The 22,500-nt window shown below is 44.4% G+C and overlaps 1 protein-coding gene across 1 annotated transcript in view; it reads right to left on the reverse strand.

The window, feature by feature from the left end:
- The window catches only part of pnt (ETS transcription factor pointed), a 729,717-nt gene that overhangs the window by 650,415 nt on the left and 56,802 nt on the right, over nt 1–22,500 (reverse strand). The window lies entirely within an intron of this gene.

The raw sequence follows: 22,500 nt of genomic DNA on the forward strand, positions 1-22,500 counted from the left end.
GAGAGAGAGAGAGAGAGAGAGAGAGAGAGAGAGAGAGAGAGAGAGAGAGAGAGAGAGAGAGAGAGAGAGAGAGAGAGAGAGAGAGAGAGAGAGAGAGAGAGAGAGAGAGAGAGAGAGAGAGAGAGAGAGAGAGAGAGAGAGAGAGAGAGAGAGAGAGAGAGAGAGAGAATGTTAACTGAAACGAATTCTAGAAACGACATCCACCACCAGCCGCCGCCTTGACGAGGCCGAGATGGAAAGAAGGGAGCGAGGAGGAGGAACAATGACTTGGGACCTTCGCAGAAACAAATGAGCATCAAGGCTCCATAGCAATAGACCGTGACAGATCTTCATGGGGTCCAGCCAACTCCTCACTGGGCGCAGTCAGACCACCCTCGCCGATCTGACGGGATCCCGTGAGACCATGATATTCAGTTTAGGCTCTTGTTATGCTCTACAGTCAACCGCGTCTTGCTCTCCCGCCCCTCGATAGGATGTGGGCGTGAGGGTGCTTGGCTCTGGGCGTGAAAATATGGGTGTGTGGGTAAGGGTGTGGGTGAGAGGGTACGGGTGTGAGTGTGGATGTGGTTGGGTGTGGATGTAGGTGGGTATGCAATTATGTTGGTGTGGATGCGGGTGGGCGTGCAATTATATATTGCTGCGGGTGAGCATGGCTGTGAGTTAATGTGCATATGTGGATAAGGGTGAAAGGATGCGGGTAAGTGTGGGTAATATATGACGTGTATGTGAATATGGAAGTGGGTACTATGGGGGTTAGTGGGTATGGACGGGTGTGAGTATGAATGGTCATAGATGTAGATGAATGTGGATGGATGAAGGAATCCGTGGGTGTGGATGAAGAGACTACGTGTGGATGTGGGTGGATGTTCGAGAATATATGTGTGAAGAAGGCATGGGCCTGCGTGGGTGAGTGTGGGCGTAGTTAAATTCAATGTTGATATATCTAGGGCTTGGCTGACTGCCCTTCAGCCAAATTAACAAATTGAAGCATTGTTTAAAACAAAACAAAAAATCAAGAAGGTGAAGAGAGTCAATAAGATTACACAAATACGACAATTTTCAGTCACTTATAATAGTGGGGGGTCTAATCCTAAGATCGTGTATTTTAGAGTTAAAAGCATGAAAATTGACACACTTATAGAGAAAACCCTAGATGAGCATTTCGGGGTATGAAAGCAAGCTGTCAAAGTCCCCTGGTAGTCACAGCAGGAACTAACATCTTACCATGTGGCGGACGTCACGGAAATTAATTAAATGGTCTTAGATATTCTATTTTTTAAGTTAGGAATGCGAAAGTTGGCAGGTTTCTAAAATATTTAATAATAATTATCTCTTGATGATAAAAATTGGAATCAGAGCTCCCTAGTGACCAAAACTGCAAACAGATTTTTTTAATACAATTGTGGAAGGACCCGGGCCTTTTTTGTGCATTTTGTCAATATAAAAGCTGAAATTTTCCACCACAATGGATCAAATATTTGATATACAAGTGTTCTTGAAGAAGTATTTATCTGAATATACACAATAAACACAGCAGTTAACATTGAACATTCATTCCAACAAGTAAACAGACTGAATGACAGCGATCATCTTTACAAACGACAAAACAAGTTGTTTTGTCGTTTGTTACATAACTTTGAATTTCATAACCACTCACCACAAAACCAGAATGAATACTGTTGATTTATCAAGTGGTACATTTAAGTCACAAAAAGTTTCACTTTACGGTGCCTAAGTTTGGAAATGGTCTCCTTCGCAGTAGCACAGCGCAAAGCATTTGAAATGAGCTTTGCTGCATTTACACAGACCTCTGCAAGATTTCTTGCATTTGCAGCATATCAGTTCATAGCACATATCATGTGCTTGTTGAAGGGTAGTCCACTCTGGTGTCCACCTGGAACATGCTGCATCCCATTCCCATCCAAAGAACGATGAGTTGGGCAACGCTGGGTCTTTCTACAGAGATTGACTCCACACATGTCCTCTTTGGAATGCTGCTCTCAGAGTATGTTGCTTTAAAGGAGCTTCTGTAAGAGAAATGCTTTCCAGAGACTTTGATTTCCTGGAGAACACCTGCTGCATTGCTTCGTCGATGTTGGAGATCTCAATGGTGCGGCCACACTACAGCGCCACGAACCTCTCAGTGAGAGCCAGTGAGGTCTCCGTCAACTGACAGTGACAGTGACAGTGACAAGAAAGCTTCTGTGACCTCAGGGAAACCATGTCATGCCTCCCATGCACTCTCTCCCAGCAAAAAATGGCAGAGCCTGAGCCTTGGATGATGGCAAAGTAGCAATGATCTCATGAATGGCTATGTTCCTTTGAGACTTTCCAGTCCCAAATAATATTCATAGTTCAGAGGTCTTAAACTAGTGTGCAGCATGGTACGTGTGTCCGCTTCCTCATGGGTGCAGGGTTCCAGGAACGACTTGTCTGTCACATCTGCGTTGCAGACCACTTGCTCGTTTAGAGTACAAAAAACTTGTTTGTTGTCCTCCTCAGTGCCTCCAGCATCTTCAGCAAGAAGAGAAAACAGTTCAGTTTTGTTGTCATTATTGTGGAGAAAACTCTACCAGTTTCCTGGAATCTGGGTGGTGAGAGTTACTTTCCTGCGAACATCACTGCCTCTCTTCTCCCTGGTTGATGTCTTGAGGCTTTGTTCATTGTAGACATCGAAAACGATATCTACTCTGTCTACGCTCTTCAAGATGTTTTGAATGTGAGACACAAAGACTTGTGTAACATAGTCAGAGAAGGTCTCGGAAGCAACTGGTGTTAGAGAGTGCACCACCATAGAACCATCCAGTACAACTGCAGTAACTTGAGGGACTGTGTGGTCAGATTTAGATAGACTTTCCAGGGGAGAGAGCAAGTCAGACTTCTTATATGATCTTATCTCCCCTGACTTTAACAGAGAAGGTGGCCATGGCTGGTTCTCATACTTGAAGAACTCCTCAAGCTTTCCCTCTCGAGACTGAGACTTCGAGAACAGCGACAACTTGTTCTTCTTGATAGGTTGTGTAACTGACTTTGAGTTGTGATGCGTTCAGTTACAAATGTCTCATACTGACGCTGTCCCAAGTCATACACACCCTTGAAACTTTCTACTGTTGATTGACTGATGACAACTTTGCTGTCAAGTGTCAACATATCGTTGCTGTCCTCTAGGAATGGACTTCCAAGATCTTCTATATCCTTCTTGAGAGCAGTTACCACCTTCACAAAGGAATTCTGAACATTTGGTTTCTGCTCATTGTGATTGTCATTGGCTACTTTCTCTGAAGTGTTCTCAAAGTCGGGGATGAGTCTGCTGACCTTCGGACCAGCAATCATCCAACGTTTTAGTGCTGCAGGATTGTTTGTCAAGCCTACAGCCCCACCTTCTCCTTTGATCAGAGCCTGATCTACTGTCATTTGCAGAGAACCTGTGACCTGTTTTCTGGACTACAAACGCACCTTCAGAGAACTCCAGAAACACAACAGGATGACACTGCTGCAGAACTAACATGTCATGGATGTGAATTGGCAACCACCTGGCACAGTTGGTGGGATCTGTAGAAAATGCCCAAGGCGTCAATCTAACTAGTGACTCAATATACTGTTCGAAGTCACCCTCCCGAAGTGATTGTACATACTAAAGAATATCTATCTCCAAGTCCAACACTAAGTTCCAAAACTGGAACTGTGGACGCTCTGCACACACCTCCTTGACCCACTCATGAAAGTCAACAATGTCTTCGGCAGAAGAAAAGCTTTATATAAGAACATAAGAATGAAGGAGACTGCAAGAGACCACAAGGCCTACACTAGGCTTTGCTTGTAACTTTCATAGGCCTGGTACTGTGGGAGGTAGAGAGCAGCTGCAGTGACAGTGTGGGGATGACGTGTCCTAGTCAGGTGTGCTGCTTTAAGATGCGAGTCAGCAACACCACCAGTTGCAACAAGAGCAGATGATATGACTGTGGTCCATCCACTGCCTGTCAGCAGGTCTCCTAGGATTTTGAAGGAGGTCATCTCAGTGTGTATTGCACCCAGCATCAGCACAATCTTACCTTCACCGTGACTGTCTGGATATGCCCACTGAATCATTTTGCCAAGGGCAAAGAGAGGTTGGTCCATCGCCAACACAGGAACTTGACCAGGATTCACAGCCTGAATAGCTGCCCTTACAACATCCATGGCATGTTTAATCATTGCAGATGTGTGTACCATTTCTGTAAAAAGTAATATCAAGGCTACTGTGCCAGGATACAGATGTGACGTCTGCAAACTGTCATGGAAGGCTGCCCACGAGACGGCATCTGACTCACTCAGGTCTGGTTTGTTCAGGACCTTTCTCACATTCTCCAACCAAGCACGTTGTTTCACAAGAGTACTACTATTTATTGGCAGTATTGCGGGACATGCAGATCCATGTACCAATGGCTATAGGATCCTTCTTTGACAGAACAACTGGTTGTTGGAAGACTGGATATTTAAGAACATAAGAATAAAGGAGACTGCAAGAGACCATAAGGCCTACACTAGGCAGTTCCGTATTCATCACCACCTGTCATCCCCATCCATAAAGTTGTCTAATCGTTTTTTAAAACAACTGATAGTTTCAGCGCTTACTACATGGTTACTAAGTCTATTCCATTCATCGACCACCCAATTAGTAAACCAATTCTTGCCTATTTCCTTCTTAAATCTAAATTTGTCCAGTTTATACCCATTACTGCGAGTCCTGCCCTGTTTTATTATGATGACCTTGTTTGCTTCACCCTTGTTATAGCCTTTGATCCACTTGAACACTTCTATTAGATCACCCCGCACTCTGCGTCTTTCCAGAGAGTGTAAGTTTAGGTGCCTAAGCCTCTCTTCGTAAGGCAAATTTCCGAGTCCATGTATCATTTTGGTCATTCTTCTCTGTACTGACTCTAGTGAATTTATGTCCATTTTGTAGGACGGAGACCAAAACTGTACCGCATAGTCAAGGATGGGTCTAACTATCGCTAGATAAAGTTTAATAATTACCTCTGCACTTCTATTCGTTACCGTCCTAGCAATGAACCCTAATCCTCTGTTCGCTTTATTTCTGGCGCTAATGCACTGCTTCCTGGTTTTAAGGTCCGGACTCACCAGAACTCCCAAGTCCCTCTCGCACTCAGATTTTTCTAAAAACGTGTTATCTAAGTTGTATCTATTTTCGGGGTTGTGTAGCCCTACGTTTAACACGCTACACTTAGAGATATTGAAGTTCATTTGCCATTTCACCGACCATGTTAACAATCTATTAAGATCATCCTGCAGAATCTGGGCGTCGTCTCCTGATCCAATTAGGCGTCCTATTTTAGTGTCGTCCGCAAACTTACTAACATCACTATTTATCCCATCGTCTAAGTCGTTTATGTACATAATGAACAATAAGGGACCCAAAACCGAGCCCTGGGGGACCCCGCTAGTAACATTGCCCCACCTAGATTTTATTCCATTTATGGTGACCCGCTGTTTTCTGTTACTAATCCAAGCTATAATCCATTCTAACACTTTTCCTCCTATGCCATGGGCTTTGATTTTATTTAGTAGTCTCTGGTGTGGCACCTTGTCGAACGCTTTGCTAAAGTCAAGGTAAATAACATCGTAATTTTTGTTATTTGACGCCTTATATACTTTGTTTCTCATTGGTCACCAACCCAGTAATGATGGTACTTAGCTTGCCTTTTAGTGGATGCTGTGCTAGGGAAGTGCTGGTACCATGGAAAGAATCCATTGAAGTGGTAAAATTGGGGTTGTGGTCGAGGTTGTCAACAGCAGCTGTTGTGAACACGCCATTGGACAGCTGTGGAGGACACACAACCCCTTGTTCTTTGTACATATGGCAAACACTGTTTGTCACATCTGCAGACACAGAAAGCAATCCTGGGTATGAAATACAAAGACCCATACTATGAAATGTGTCCAGCAGTTCCATGCACTTTTAATGCAAGACAGATTGAAGCTGGGGTTTCATGATCTCTGTTGTGGCGGACATGCCCCGTATCGAGAGCAGATAGAGACCTAGATTTTACTGTGATGAAAGCAACCAACTGAGAGATTGTTGAAGATGCCTGTGAATCGAAGCTTTCCAAGCCTAACTGATCTTTGATATTTGAACCATTCAATATCATGCATATCAGTGGAGTCAGTGTTGTTGGAACAGATTTCTGTTGACAGTTACCTATAAACTGACCATTAAATATTTGCTTGATCTTGAAAATATCTCTGCGTATGATATTCGCAGCCTTTGCTAACATCATGCCCTCTGTATCGTAGTCAGCGTCACATGCATATTTTAAAGCAGGACCAATATCTTTCGTGAATACCAGAAGCACTTCTTTGCCTTTATTTTACGTTTGCAAATCAGGTACTGCAGCAAGAATGCGTTCCTTTAACCGTGTTGTGTGCAACTGCCCATTCTCAGTACCTAGCTCTTCAATTCTATCAGAGTAGTGTTTTTTAAAAGCTTGCAGTTTGAACACAAGTCATGTTTCAGGAGACTGTCGATATGACTCAATGATATCAGTTCAGCAAATGCAATGCCATGCATGCACTTGACTCTTTTAGATCGTTGTCTTGATTTCTCTCATACTGTTTGGCACGTTTGTAGAATTTTGCTAAGCACAGAATGTAATATTGTGCCACTATTGCCACCCTATCTCCTGCAGCTAGTTTTGAAAACACCTTTGTGTCCCGGAGGTCAGTGGCAATTCGGTGGACCTCATAATCAATGGTTGAAGCCCTATGCAGGCTAGATGACCCACCCTTCTCGTCACAGAAGAAGCATACTACTCAGTCATCAGTTGACACACACTGTCGCCTATTTTTGACTGGACTTGCTGTATGTTCTATTTCACACTTGCGCTTGACTGCTCTTTCAAGCATCCTGGTGTTAATCTTAGCTCGACAAGATTTATGCACTACAGCATTATATAACAAGAGGGTTTCTCCTATGCCACGACCTTCATCTAACTGCTAACCATTTACTGATAAAGGAACTTCATGATATTTTCAGCCATGTACTTGTACCCAGCACCTTTATCTTTCTTCTTTGAACAAGGAGGACACTGTCACTGCTTGGCATAGAAAACATTTCTTCCAGTCCACAATTATTGGTTCTATTTGACCAGAAGTGCTGGGGACTGGTTCATCAATTAAACTAAATCATATCGTTACAGTAATTCAATACACAACAGTATCAACATAAAGTGAACGACTTTTAGTGGATTTGCACTCCAGTAACTCAATGCACAACAGTACTTACTCTTACTCTGTTGGTTGTCAGACCGGACGGCCCTTCACCGCTTTCACTATGCCTCTCCAGATGGTTCTTTCCTCTGCCAATTCTTTCCAGTCCTCTCTTAGTTCCACCCTCGCCATGTCCTTCTTTACTCCATCCATCCATCTGTACCTGGGTCTCCCTACTGATCGTCTGCCCTCTACTCCTCCTTCCATCACCTTCTTTAGTCTGTCTGCCTCCAATGCACAACAGTATCAATATAAAGTACAACTTTTAATGGATTTCCTCTGATTATATTTTTTATTATCAAGAGATTGTTCTTATTAATATTTCAGAAACCTGCCAAGTTTCATATTCCTAACTTAAAAAATAAAATATCTAAGACCACTTTAAGTAATTTTTGTGAATTCCGCCACATGGTAAGATGCTAGTTCCTGCTGTGGCCACCAGGGGATTCTGACAGCTTACCTGCATATCCTAAAATTTTCACCCTAGGGTTGCTCTATAAGTGTGCCAAGTTTCATGTTTTTAACCCAAAAATGCACGAAATGGCTCAGGGGCTTGTCTTACATCCCCCACTAATAGCACAATTCGTCTGTCATCTACCATAACAAAATATATATATTCACACACACACACACACACACACACACACACACACACACACACACACACACACACACACACACACACACACACACACACACACACACTAACATATGCGGCTTTATACATCGGGCGAGAACACTTTTGTTCACTAGCAAAGCTTCGCCAAGTTATGGTGAACAGACACCTCGCTGCCACGGCCCCGGAAAACACAACAAACACATTCGCTTACCGGTCATTACTGGCAGACACGAAGGAGACGCGAAACAGACACCACGCGCGGTCGCGCTGCCCCTCCGCTCACGGACGGACGCAAGGCAGACCCGACCGACAGACATTTAGCATACAGCCACTTCAGTAGCTACGGCATGAGGAAGAGAAAATGGAGAAAGAGGAAGATCTGGAGAAAGAGGAAGATCAGGAGGAAAAGGAAGAGAAAGAAGAAGAGGAGGAGAACGAGGAAGATGAAAAAGAAGAGGAGAGAGATGACGAGTTAGAAGAGATGAGGGAACAGGAAGAGAGAGAGAGAGGAAGAATTAGCGACGAAGAAGAAGTAGCAAAATAATAAAGAGAGGAAGATGAAAAGAAGAGAAAATCAAAAAAGAAGATGAAGAAAATGAAGATGAAATCAGAGACAGATAAAGATGAAGACGAGGACGAAAACGTAAAGAAAATGAAAAAAGTCGAAAAAAGAAACGAAAAGGAAAAAGGAGAAAAAGGAAAGAAAAAGAAATAAAAAGGAAAACAACAATAAAAAACAACGAGAAATAAAAAATAAAAAGAATGGTGCAAATTAACAAATTACAAAGGCGCACGATTTACCTAACGGCAACACAGTAACCTCTTTACATTTTTTTTCTGGCAAGGAAAACCACCGATTTTATTCACCAGAAGTACAAACTGGTGAATAAAGAGGTACCAGGTCCTACAAGAATCCCTGTACAAGCGGGATTCGAACCGGAGAAAAAGACTTGCGAGTACAACTCTCATCGCCACCCAAGTAACAAACCACTACAACGGACTAAAGTTGTCAGTGATTCACATGTAACAGGCAGGGGAACAATACCCAAGTGACCTGGCTTGTCAATAGGTCGTAACTGCCTTGGGGTGCGCACACACGACTGAATGACAAGTGACAGTTCCAAAACGTTGCCATAAACTTTGGGGCCGGAGTTTTCCGAGTACTGTTGTCAGTCATCCATCCTGACACATTGTCACCGAAAGTGCACTAGTTTGTTGAAACGCAAATTTTGTAATTAACAAATAGATTATGAAATGGTTTAATATAATAAGAAGTTACGCATAAACTCACCACTACACACCACTACCACAACACCACCCTCTACCATCACTACCATCACCACTATCACCATCACCACCACCACCACTACCACCACCACTACCACCACCACTACCACCACCATTACCACCACCCAATACCACCACCATCCATAGTTTGTAAATATATACACACAGTCTATATAAAAAGGTACATTTATTATGATCACATACATGTGATGAACTGAGCACATCAAAATCACATCATTAATGTACACCAAGATTCTGCATACTGATGTCTCAATGGTGCCGGCTCAAGCTATGGAGGCTAACAATGCTTCTATCAGTTGAGGGGGGCGGGCAACATCGCACAGAAAAAGTGGAGTCAGAGATAGTGAGATTTAAGCAGGGCAGCAGAAATGAATAATAGTAGAAGTTCAAAGTGATCAAAATTAATTTGATAATTTACTTATTTATTAATTTTTTATTAATTTCATTTTAAGTGGTTTTACTTTTATCTATTTATCTATTTATTTATCTATTTACTTATTTTGGGTGGGGATGAGTTTCCAGGCATAAAAGAATGTTACATGACTCTGGAGCGTAGGGATGTCAATAAACTCCCTAAGCTATTGACTCCATAAAATATGTAGCGAGTACTGCCTACGTGGTCGAAGATGAGGGGGGGAGAGGTGCGGGCGCGAGCACAGACACAGCCTGCTCAGGCTTTCCCTCGTACACAAAATGCAGATAATGGACCGTGGAACAGCGCGACAAAAGGCCTGACCAGTGTCGAGAGTGGGTAGGGGGAGGACAAGAAGAGGGAGGGGGAGAGGGGATTGGGTGAAAGAGGGACATGTATAACGTATGTGCTCAAGAGTGATTATACATGCATGCGTATGTGTGTCTGATTCAAACTTCGTCTTGGATCACGTGTTGCACTCGTGATCGACAGCTATTTCCCTCCACGAAGAGAGCTCATAGCTCATATACAATCGATCTATAAGGTCATGCTGTGACCTTACACGCACACACACACACACACACACACACACACACACACACACACACACACACACACACACACACACACACACACACACACACATACACATACACACACACACATACACACACCTCCCCTAACACGAGAGTTGGGGTAACAACTCGCAGCGCAGCGATACTGAAATTATTTTAGCTCTGGGCAGGATTCGAACCCTGGCCGCCATAGTGGCCGCCGCGCGCGCGCGCGCGCGTGTGTGTGTGTGTGTGTGTGTGTGTGTGTGTGTGTGTGTGTGTGTGTGTGTGTGTGTGTGTGTGTGTGTGTGTGTGTGTGTGTGCGCGCGCAAGCGCGTTGGATAAGAAGCTCCCCGTGAAAGGGCAGACTGCCCTGATTATGGTCATACTGGCAGTCCGATTTCGTAGTAATTAGAAAACAAAATGATGATGATGATGATGATGTCAACAATAACAACAATAATAAATAATAATAACAGTAAAAAGAATAATAAAATCAATAATGACAATAACAATAATGACAACAGTAACAATAAGATAATAATAATAGTAACAGCAATAAGAATAATAAAAACATTAATGACAATAATAACATTAATGACAATAATGACAATAATAACATTAATGACAATGATTGATGATTGATGATGATGATGATGATGATGATGATGATGATGATGATGATGATGATGATGATGATGATGATGATGATGATGATGATGATGATGATGATGATGATGATGATGATGATGATGATGATGATGATGATGATGATGATGATGATGATGATGATGATGATGATGATGATGATGATGATGATGATGATGATGATGATGATGATGATGATGATGATGATGATGATGATGATGATGATGATGATGATGACGACGACGACGACGATAATAATAACAATAAGAAGAAAAAGAAGAAAAATTATAATACTAACAACAATAATGATATTAATGCTAATAATAATAACATCTTGCATGCATGTTTGCCATTCTTATACCAGCTGCCTTGTACCCCACCACCACTACCACCAACTGTACTTACACCACCACCACTACCTCACCACCACGATCACTACCTCCAACACTACAATCACCACCGCCTCTACCTCCTCCACCGCCACCATTCTTACGTCACTGTTTCCTTTCTACAGCACAAGAGGTCAGTAACGGTTGGGCTGTTGCCCACTGCTGAGCATCACATTGTGTCCCTCACGGCGATAAATACCCTTGAGATACTCTTCCTCCCCCTCCTCCTCCTCCTTCTCCTCCTCTTCCTCGACCCCTCCTCCTCTCTCTTTCCCTTCCCATTCCCCACTTCCTCTGCCCACCTATTCTTTCTTTCCTCCCATCTCCTCTTCCTATTTCCACCTCATCCCATTCCTTTGTCTTCGTCCTCCTCCTTCGTCTATTCATTTTCTTCTTTTCCCTCTTCCTCACAATCTTCCTCTTCTTTCCTTTTCTTCTTCCTTCTCCACGTCCATTTCATCCCATTCCTTCTTTCTTCTGTTTCCTCTACCACTCCACTATGCTCTTCATTGCCCTCCTCCCCCGCTCTTCTTTTATGACCTCCTCTTCTTCTTGCTCACGTTTTAACTCTTTCCACATTTCCTCCTGCTACTCCTCTTTCTCTTCCTCTTCCTGCCGACACCGAACTCTTCCCCCATCCCTCCTTAGGACCTCCTTTCCCTCCCAACCTACTCACATGACCCCAACCCCCCAACCCTCCCCAATCTCACGTAAACCAGCCCACTCAATTCCCCGGACAGCCGAAAAGTTGGAAAAATAATAATAAATAATAATAAATAAATAAACAAATAAATTATAATAAGTGAATAAAAATAATCATGAACAAATAAATAATAAATAAAGATGAGTAAATAAATAAATAATGGATAGATAAGTTAAAGATAGGAATAAATAAACTCGACCACTGTGAAGGGGGGGGGGAGTCTTAGGTCTCTTATGAAATCATTCGAGCCTGCCATGGTCAACAACCCATTAGCTGATTAATGAAACCACTTACACGGAAATAGCAGGATCAATACAAAGCTTAGCGCCCCCTTACACAAGTATTCCCCAACCTTGGGGGTGAGGGGGGATTTAAGGATTCCAAGGGGGGGGGGCAAGAATCAGTTCTCCATCACAATAAATGTCTAAAGAAAGTCAATTTTGATTTGCCACTTGCATATTACATTGTGTCATTAATCAAGAAAATGGTGTTATATCAAAATGGTCAACCTCGTGCTCGCGAGAACAGACTTTTTGTTGGTCTGGGTTTAACAAAGAATTGAATACGTAAAACTTCTCCACGGTTGTTAATCTGTTATAAACATTAAGGTTGTACAAATTTTATCTGTGAATCTCCTGAGTAAATAAAATCAGGAGTTTTTGTGAGTTCTGAAAAGAAGTCTTACTATTAAAAAAAAAAAAAAACGAAATATTGTTTCCTTCGTTTGCTACTTTCTTCTAGGAGCGGGTTATCAGTGGATATCTTAATCTTGCATTTTTATGATCCTTTCTGCCGTTCTTTGGAAAAAAAGTTTCAAGTTTGCATGGTCGTATAGGCTTAAAAAGGTCGGAAACACTCCTCTCATTACGTACTTCCGACAGAATGGCACCACCCCAGGCAACAGTAAAGAGCCGGCACCCACACACACACAGGCACTCTGGCGCACGGCACAATTGCAGCTTCTGCCTACTTCCGGCGAGGCTACGAGTTATCAACTGAACGGTCATACACACATACTCGTGCGTGCATACACAAATAAACACACACACACTTTGCTGGTGTAGTGGTTAGCTTCGAGAGATGCCAACGGTGAAGGTATCGCCACACTAAGGAATGAAAGCTTCGTAATACCAAAAGCTATCACTCTCCCCTAAGCAAGGGGGTGGGTGTGTGGTATGTGTAAGGTCACATCATTACCCATAGATCGGACCATGCGAGCTCTGAGCTCTCATCCGATAGGGTCATGGATGTCGTGTACTAGTCCAGCACGTGCTCCAAGACCATGGTGAATCTCTTTTCAAGCACACAAACACGCGCGCGTGCGCATTCAGCGATCCAAGTTACAGTCCTGCTCAGGGTTGAAAGAAAAATTGAACATGGATGCACTACAAGCCCGCACTCCAACTTTGGCGGCCGGGGAGTTGGAGGCGTGTGTGTGCAAGTTCACACCATTGCCCACAGATCGGGTCATATTCATATATATACATATATACATATATATATTTATATATAAATATATATCTATCTTACATATATATATATATGTATATATATATATATATATATATATATACACATATATATGCTCTGAGCTCTCATCCGGGAAAGTATTGGCTGTTGGTCACGAGTCCAACACGTGATCCAAAACCGTGCTGAATCACACACAAGTTGGAATTATACATTAATAAGGAAAGATACAGTTAAATAAATACACACATATGCACACACATACAAATACACATACGCATATATGTACGCACGCGCGCACGCACGCACACACACACACACACACACACACACACACACACACACACACACACACACACACACACACACACACACACACACACACACACCACCGGCGCATCCAAACGGTCCTTTGTACGTGGGCAAGATTTACTGCGGCGTTGATATGCTTACTGTCTCGGCCACGCTCCAGTGCCGCTCCTCGATGTCACGTGAAACAAACAACGTGGCGCCTGTCGCCCTACGTGAAGCCAACACGTCCCCCTCTTCCCTCCCCACTCCCCTCCACCCCCTCCCTTCCCCACCCCTCTGATCCTCTTCCTTCCCCTCCCTACCCGTCCCCTCCCCTGCTCTCTCCTCCCTTCCCCTTCCCTTCCCTCCCCCCCTTTCTCTCCCTTTCCCTCCCCTCCGCTCTCCTCTCTTCATCTCTTCTCCATTCTTTTTCCCCCAACTCCCTTCCCTTCCCCTCCCCTCCCCTCCCCTCCTCTCTCCTCCCCTCCCCGTGTCCTTCCGTGCCCCGACCTCTGCGGTCCGCCAAGAAGGTGCGACCTTCCCCTCTGGTTAGAGCAATTAAGAGCGGAAGGAAGAAGAGACAGAAAGAAAACGGGAGGCGTGTTGTGCCAATATCTGTGTGCGCATATGACTGCGCACACACACGCACACACACAGACACACACACACACACACACACACACACACACACAAAACACACACACACACATACACATACACATACACATACACACACACACACACACACACACACACATACACATACACACACATACACATACACGCACACGCACGCACGCACACACACACGCACACATATATATATATATATATATATATATATATATATATATATATATATATATATATATATATATATATAGTAAAAAATATAAATAAATGAATAAAAAATCATGGATGACCAGTCCTGACATCGAAACTGTCAGCATTTGAGCATCACTAACTCTCTTCTTCCTTGGCCCTTGGCTAAGATTCACCTTGAGCTGAGTAATACCTTGAACTCATCGCTTTTGAGGTATTACAACCCCTCTTCGCACGCCCGCGCGCCCACACGGCCCCGCCCTGCAGCAGCAGCAGCAGCAGCAGGCAACCCTGAAGAGGAAGAGTGTTTCTCTGTGGGGCCGTGCCAAATAAATAACATGTGCTGTGTTTCCTCATAATAAATGCAGATCTGTTGTGGGTCCCTCACTGGCCACGCCAAGTGCACAACGCCCTCCTCTACCGTAAATAAACGGCTTGGGAGGGTGGGTCTGTGTGGTGGTGGGGGGGGGGGTAGAGAAGGAAGAGTGCAGGAGACCTGGGGAAGAGGAGGAAAAGGAGAAAGAAGAGCACAAGGAAGAAGAGAAGCAGGAGTAGAAGAAAGAAAGAAGTAGAGAGGGACAAACAAGCAAAAGATGATGATGAAGAGGAGGAAGAGGAGGAGTAAGGGGAGGAGGAAGAGGCGAAAGATAATGAAGAGAAAGAAACAGAAGGGGAAGGGGAGAAGGAAGAAGAGGAAGACGATGAGGAAGAAGAAGAGAAGGAGGAGGAGGAGGAAGAACAGCAGGAAGAAGAGGAAGAGGAGGAAAATAAAGTGGAGGAGGATAAAGAGGAGGAGGAGGAGGAGGAAAAAGAGGAGGATTAGGATTAGGAAGAGGAAGAAGCGTAGAAGATCCGGGGACTCACGGGTCATGAACCAAGACGGGTCACATTCCGTCAGGCGGAGCTTCTGATGGTGCTATACAGAACCTTGGAGTAGCGGACTTCACAAACACCCCGCCCCCGCGCCCTGGACGGTGGGCGTGGTTTCCATCTCACACCGAACCAGAAACAAGGGCCGTTATTGGTTGGTCACGTTCGCGTAAACGGGACAGTGAAGCTCCACCCCTTCGACAGTTTCGATATTTTTTATAATTTCCCCCAATCAGTCAGCGTTAGTAGTTTTCAGTCCAAGTAAAATTGATCATCCCTGCGACATTTTCCCGTAAAAGTTACTGCGAAAAGTACACTTTATTAAAAAAAGATAAAGAAAAGAAAACAAACATCCTCACGTGGACGGGATATGAAAGTGGGCGGAGCTTCGATGCAAAACCCCCACAATCCCTTCAATACTGTGGAACACTCGTATGGTTTTTGTTATATCAAACGATACGTGATTTTACTATACATCAAAAGACCGGCTTCTGAATCCAGACGCTTCCAACCAGGCGGACAAAGGCCAAGAGAACAAAGAGAAAATATTCGCACATTATGCCAACCTATTCGAGACATCACCGGGTACATTCTTGGGTTAAAATCGCTCGACGTCAACCCGGATAAAGACTAGAGCTTAGGGGTGTGACGAAGCCAAGGCGGCGGCATATGTCAAAGGGATGGAAATGAGGGGGAACGCATGCTGGGAGTTAGGGTATAGGCGGGTGTGCGCTATTGTGTGTAAAAATATTCTATGTAGGGAGCTTGTGTCACCTACCCCTTCTTCCTTCCTCCCTCCCTCCCTCCCTCCCTCCCTCCCTCCCTCCCTCTTTCCCTACCTCCCTCGCTCCTTCTCTCGTTCCCTCCTCTCCCTCCTTCCCTCTTCTACCTCCCTTCCTTCCTTTCTTGATCTCTCCACCTCATCTCCCCATTTCCTCTCTCTTCTCTCTCCCTCCCTTCATCCTCTTCCCTCCCTTCCTCCTCTTCCTTCCATCTCCCTCCCTCCGCCCCTCTTCCTCCGCCTTCCATCTTCTTCCTCCCTCCCTCCCTCCTTCTTCTTCCCTCCTCCTCCTCCTCCTCCTCCTCCCCTTCCTTCCTATCACTTCCTTTTTACCTCTCTCACACTTAATCGTCTTAGTGGAATGCGGCAATCCTCGGCTTCCAGGACTGAACCAGGTTGTTCCTTCCAGGCAATTCTATTCAGTCAAACGAGTTCAAAGCCCATCTTGGTTCAACCTTCCACCCTTCCCTTTCTTTCTTTCCTAATATTCTCCCTTCCCCCTCCTTCTCTCCCCTTTCTCTTATCTCCTTCTTCTCCCTTCTTGGCATATATCTAACCCCTTCCACTCCGGGTGGCACTTTTCCTTTCATTACAGCTGCCGCCAAAAGATTTGATTAATCTTCATGGCACCTGCTCGCTAGGCCGAGCGGCGGGTGGGACCTGCCTGCACGCCCACGACTTCCATGTCGCTAGGAGAGGCCAAGAAGTGTCCGTCCATGCGAAAAAAAGAGGGAAGAAGGGAGGGAGAGAGAGAAGTACAAGTACAATAAAGAAGAAGAAGAAGAAGAAGAAGAAGAAGAAGAAGAAGAAGAAGAAGAAGAAGAAGAAGAAGAAGAAGAAGAAGAAGAAGAAGAAGAAGAAGAAGAAGAAGAAGAAGAAGAAGAAGAAGAAGAAGAAGAAGAAGAAGAAGAAGAAGAAGAAGAAGAAGAAGAAGAAGAAGAAGAAGAAGAAGAAGAAGAAGAAGAAGAAGAAGAAGAAGAAGAAGAAGAAGAAGAAGAAGAAGAAGAAGAAGAAGAAGAAGAAGAAGAAGAAGTGAGAGAGAAAAGGAGGTGGAGCGAAGGGGAAGGGGGGAAGAAAAAGAGGGGTTGGTGTTTACAGAACTAATCGTTTTCTTCTCGCCATCAGGAAATCATGTGGTGAAAAATACAGGTTTGTGCGCTCGCACATATGTACAGTATGTCTGTGTGTATGTAATATATATATATGTGTGTGTGTGTGTGTGTGTGTGTGTGTGTGTGTGTGTGTGTGTGTGTGTGTGTGTGTGTGTGTGTGTGTGTGTGTGTGTGTGTGTGTGTGTGTGATTCACCATGGTCTTGGATCAAGTGCTGGACTAGTGATCGACAGCTATTTCCCTTCCGTAGGAGAGCTCAGAGCTCATATATGACCGACCTATGGGTAATGCTGTGACCTTACACGCACACACACACCCAACTCGCCTACGAAAGTTGGAGTAACGACTCGTAGCGCAAAGATACTGAAATTATTTCAGTCCTGGGCGGGATTCGAACCCGGATCGCCGTAGTGGCAGCCAGGAATTCTATCACTGCGCCACGAGTGGTCTGTGTGTGTGTGTGTGTGTGTGTGTGTGTGTGTGTGTGTGTGTGTGTGTGTGTGTGTGTGTGTGTGTGTGTGTGTGTGTGTGTGTGTGTGTGTGTGTGTGTTGCGTGTATGAATAAAAATAAAGCTGACACCATATATACCTGAAGTAGAAGACCTTTGTGTCGCCCAGAGGGGAGACACGCCCACTTCCCGTCCTCTCCTGACTTGGGCCGACCCGACCTGGCCCGACCTGACCCTAAATAGCTCAAAGTAACTCGAACAAAGTGGCACACTCTATACATTTCCTTCTGGTTTTAAAAACGGATGATTATATTTACCTGAGAGGGAGTGGGTCGTAGGGGGAGGGGTGTCCCTCGACTGAATTTAATCTTATTTGCTTAATGAAGTTGGTTAATTTCAACTTTGTCTTCTGTTCTGCTAAATTCCTTCAATTCTGGCTCTACCTGAAAACACGTGGCTCCGATTTGGTCCCCGAGGAGAGAAGTTGTCTTTACTGATGACACAATGTAATACTTTGATCAAACATTTTCAATTCACTGGTCCCTACTAAGGAAGAGAAGGAGAGGAACGGGGGAGAGAGAGAGTGAGAGGAGAGAGAGAGAGAGAGAGAGAGAGAGAGAGAGAGAGAGAGAGAGAGAGAGAGAGAGAGAGAGAGAGAGAGAGAGAGAGAGAGAGAGAGAGAGAGAGAGAGAGAGAGAGAGAGAGAGAGAGAGAGGGGGGGAGTGTGAGAGAGAGGGAGAGAGAGAGAGAGAGAGAGAGAGAGAGAGAGAGAGAGAGAGAGAGAGAGAGAGAGAGAGAGAGGGGTGGGGGAGAGAGAGAGAGAGAGAGAGAGGGAAAGAGAGAGGGGGAAAGAGAGAGAGGGGGAAGAGATAGGGGGAGAGGGGGGAGAGGGGGGGAAAGAGAGAGAGAGAGAGAGAGAGAGAGAGAGAGAGAGAGAGAGAGAGAGAGAGAGAGAGAGAGAGAGAGAGAGAGAGAGAGAGAGAGAGAGAGAGAGAGAGAGAGAGAGAGAGAGAGAGAGAGAGAGAGAGAGAGAGAGAGAGAGAGAGAGAGAGAGAGAGAGAGAGAGAGAGAGAGAGAGAGAGAGAGAGAGAGAGCACAAGAGATATTGCCAGCTCGTATGGTCTTCGACGCCACGTCTTCCGCCCGCAGCCTTGGCTCGACGATCCCCCCCCCCCCGCGATGTACTTTATTACCTAACCCTAAATGAACCTTGCATAACTAAACTTCACTCACAACAGCACCAAGGTTAGGAAAGGCAAGGCACTCGGCCACTCACTGAACATTGTGATGAGGCGTTAAGCTGCACGCCCACGCTTTACACATGCTCCACTCACGCGAATTTATAGTATCATTCCTATACTCCATACATTTTTTTTTTTGTCATAACGGACCTCCACGTCTGCATTGAGATTCATTTTCCACATTCCCCAGAGTCCTTCTCCGTATATCTGAAAATATGGACAGGGATCGAAATGAAAGATCCACCACATCAACCAACATAATAGGGTAACAAATGCACCTTTCACAAGAACGGCTATAACAATGCTGTCGCGCGCGCACACACACACACACACACACACACACACACACACACACACACACACACACACACACACACACACACACACACACACACATATGCACACACACAATGGTTATAGAGTTCTCGCCTGCCACTACGGCGGTCCGGGTTCGAATCACGCCCAGGGCTGAAATAATTTCAGTATCGCTGCGCTGCGGTTTGTTATTCCAACTCTCATGGGGGGGGGGAGTTGGGGATGTGTGTGCGTGTAAGGTCACAGTATTACCCATAGATCGGTGTGTGTGTGTGTGTGTGTTCAGAACTGTCGATCACGAGTCCAACACGTCATCCAAGACAATGGTGAATAACACACACACAAACAAACATACAAACATACACGTTAACAACATATGATCCGCCCCTATTCATCTTGCTTAAAAAAAATTCCAGTTAGCCAAAATAAAGTGTATAGAGTGTGCCTCCATTGTGAAAGGATACTATCAAACCTTTCAGCTATCACCATCAACACCATCACTACCGTCATCACAATCACCACCACCATTACCACAGCTACTACCGTCACCAACAATATTATCACCACAACCGACACCACCACCACCACCATCATCATCGTTTTCTCCATCACTATTACCATCATAACCATCATTATTTCCACCCCTCATTATCACCAGCACTATTATCACCATCATCACCACCACTACTGTCGTTGTCACTAATATAATTGTCACCATCATCATCATCATCATTATTCATAAAACATCCGCTTCTACCCCATCCCAGCCACTTTCTCGCACCTTACCGTTACATTCAGTCTTAACCTTGCGGCAAGCCCACGTGGCGACACGCACGCACGCACGCACGCACGCACGCACGTACGCAAGCACACACACACACACACACACACACACACACACACACACACACACACACACACACACACACACACACACACACAGTAGAGTCCGCGGCCGCCAGTACGGCGGTCCGGGTTCGACTCCCGCCCAGGGCTGAAATAATTTCAGTATCGCTGTACTGCGAGTCGTTACTTCAACTCTCGTGGGCGGGGAGTTGTGTGTGTGTGTGTGTGTGTGTGTGTGTGTGTGTGTGTGTGTGTGTGTGTGTGTGTGTGTGTGTGTGTGTGTGTGTGTGTGTGTGTGTGTGTGTGTGCGTGTAAGATCACAGCATTACCCATAGACTGGTCATATATAAGCTCTGAGCTCACTTCCGGAGGGAAACAGCTGTCGACCACGAGTCCAACACGTGATCCAAGACCATGGTGGATCACACACACACCTTCCTGTATGCATCCACACAAACCACTAACCCACTAGTTAGTGTGCATGAGGTAAACACCCTCGCTACACCACTCCATCCCACTAACCTACTCCATCACCTTTACCTCTATTCCCATCTCTAACAACCCACCACCACCACCACCACCACCACCAACTTCCTTGGGCACAGTACTGCCCACTCTCATTAACTCCCTGCCGCCGTGGTGGATGCTCTTCTTGCCCGTACTTCATGAATTCTCCTCCACCTCCTCCTCCTCCTCCTCTTCCTCATCTTCATCATCGTCTTCACCCTCTTCCTCAATCTCATCCTCTTACTCCTCCTCTTCTTCCCTTCCTCCTCCTACTTATTATCACCTCTTCCCCTCCTCTTCCTCCACCTTCTCTCGCCTTTTATACAAGGTCTTTCACTTGATATCAACTTTCTCTGCTCACTCTTGCAAAATTCTTATCTTTCCGGTATTCCGATGTTTACTCCAGTTTCCTTTTAAGACCGATCCGGTTCTCCGGACTTTTACTCGCGCCAATTCTTTCCGAATATCTATTCCGCCTTTCACAAAGCAATCTCCACAACGCGGCCGCTGCCACCGGGCTTCTTAAAGCACAAATGATCCCGGTCCGGATGACAGTGACGAGAACCCACACCAATAATAATATATTTCTTGATATGTTTTTTTAATATGACGTTTATAATATCGTTGTTTTTTTATATTTTTTACTAATAAATTTTAATAATATATTTGTTATATCGTTTTTAATCATACAGTTTTCAATAATATATCATTCTGATATACTTTTGATCATATATTTTAGTAGTATCGTCTTTTTAGAATAGAGTACCTTTAATATGGTGTTTTGATAACATCGTCTTCTGATATCGTGTTTTCTTTATACATTTCTTTAACAAGGTATTTAATATGATATACTTGGACATATATCCGGCACTTCGGGTGCCAACTGGATTCTGTACAGACATTACCCCGAAAGTAGCCCAGATCCAAGATATCTTTATCCACGCATCATTCTCGGATGTATGTTGACCTCCGTCCCAAACCTGGTAAAGATCCGATGAAACATGGTGACGCTGTTTCGAAACAAATTTAGGTTTAACTATATAACTATAGATAATCCCGTTACGTACACTGTCAGTATATTACCGGTGTGGTTTGGCCTGATACCCTAAAGAAACCCTAAAGACAATCTTCACATTAATGAACACAGTCAATGACAACCTCCGTGATGTTCAAACCTTTCCCTTCCTAACTCAACATCTCTGAACATCCCTTCAGGGTAGGTTGTAAATAACTTGTGAGAAACTGTATCACTTTGCTGTGCCCCTCTCTTGATCTCAACTTGCATCTTTCTCTTTACGTAGTTAAATTAATTCAGCACCGTTCGTTTAGATGATCTGCATGATACTTACAATGTGATTGTTTGCCCCCTGGTAGTTTAGTTTTACCCTTTGTTCTACAGAGGCAAAGGACTTTACATAATCTACAGCTGATAAACACGACATTTTATTTCGTGGTTTCTTGATGAATTGTGCAAATATGTAGTGGAATATTTTCTTCCAAATCTCAGCTGTTCTCTTGATTTGCTCCTAAAAAATGTGTTTGTCCATCTATCAAAATACCAAAGGCCTCTTCTTCTTTATAAGAGAGATAGCCAGTCAAGGCATGCACCCACTCCCATCCAACACTCATCGTTTCCCTCTCATCTTAGCTCATCGTGGATGAAGGGTCATTCCTGTATCCTGTCCACCGCCCAGGTCAGAGGCGATGCAGCAAGACACAGTACATTCACAGCAGGATTCTTGAAGAAGTTTAAGAGTATAATTATTAAGGTCAAATGATAAAAACATGAACCATGACCATTAAGTAAATAGATGTTTGATAATTGTTGAGACATTATGAGAGGGTCTCTATATATCTTCGTCTGGAACGCTAAGTTTACAATCAGTGCCTAATCCCAGCTA

Source organism: Oratosquilla oratoria, chromosome 10, assembly GCF_046742065.1.
Source record: "Oratosquilla oratoria isolate Oo_2021 chromosome 10, ASM4674206v1, whole genome shotgun sequence".
Classification (NCBI taxonomy): domain Eukaryota; kingdom Metazoa; phylum Arthropoda; class Malacostraca; order Stomatopoda; family Squillidae; genus Oratosquilla; species Oratosquilla oratoria.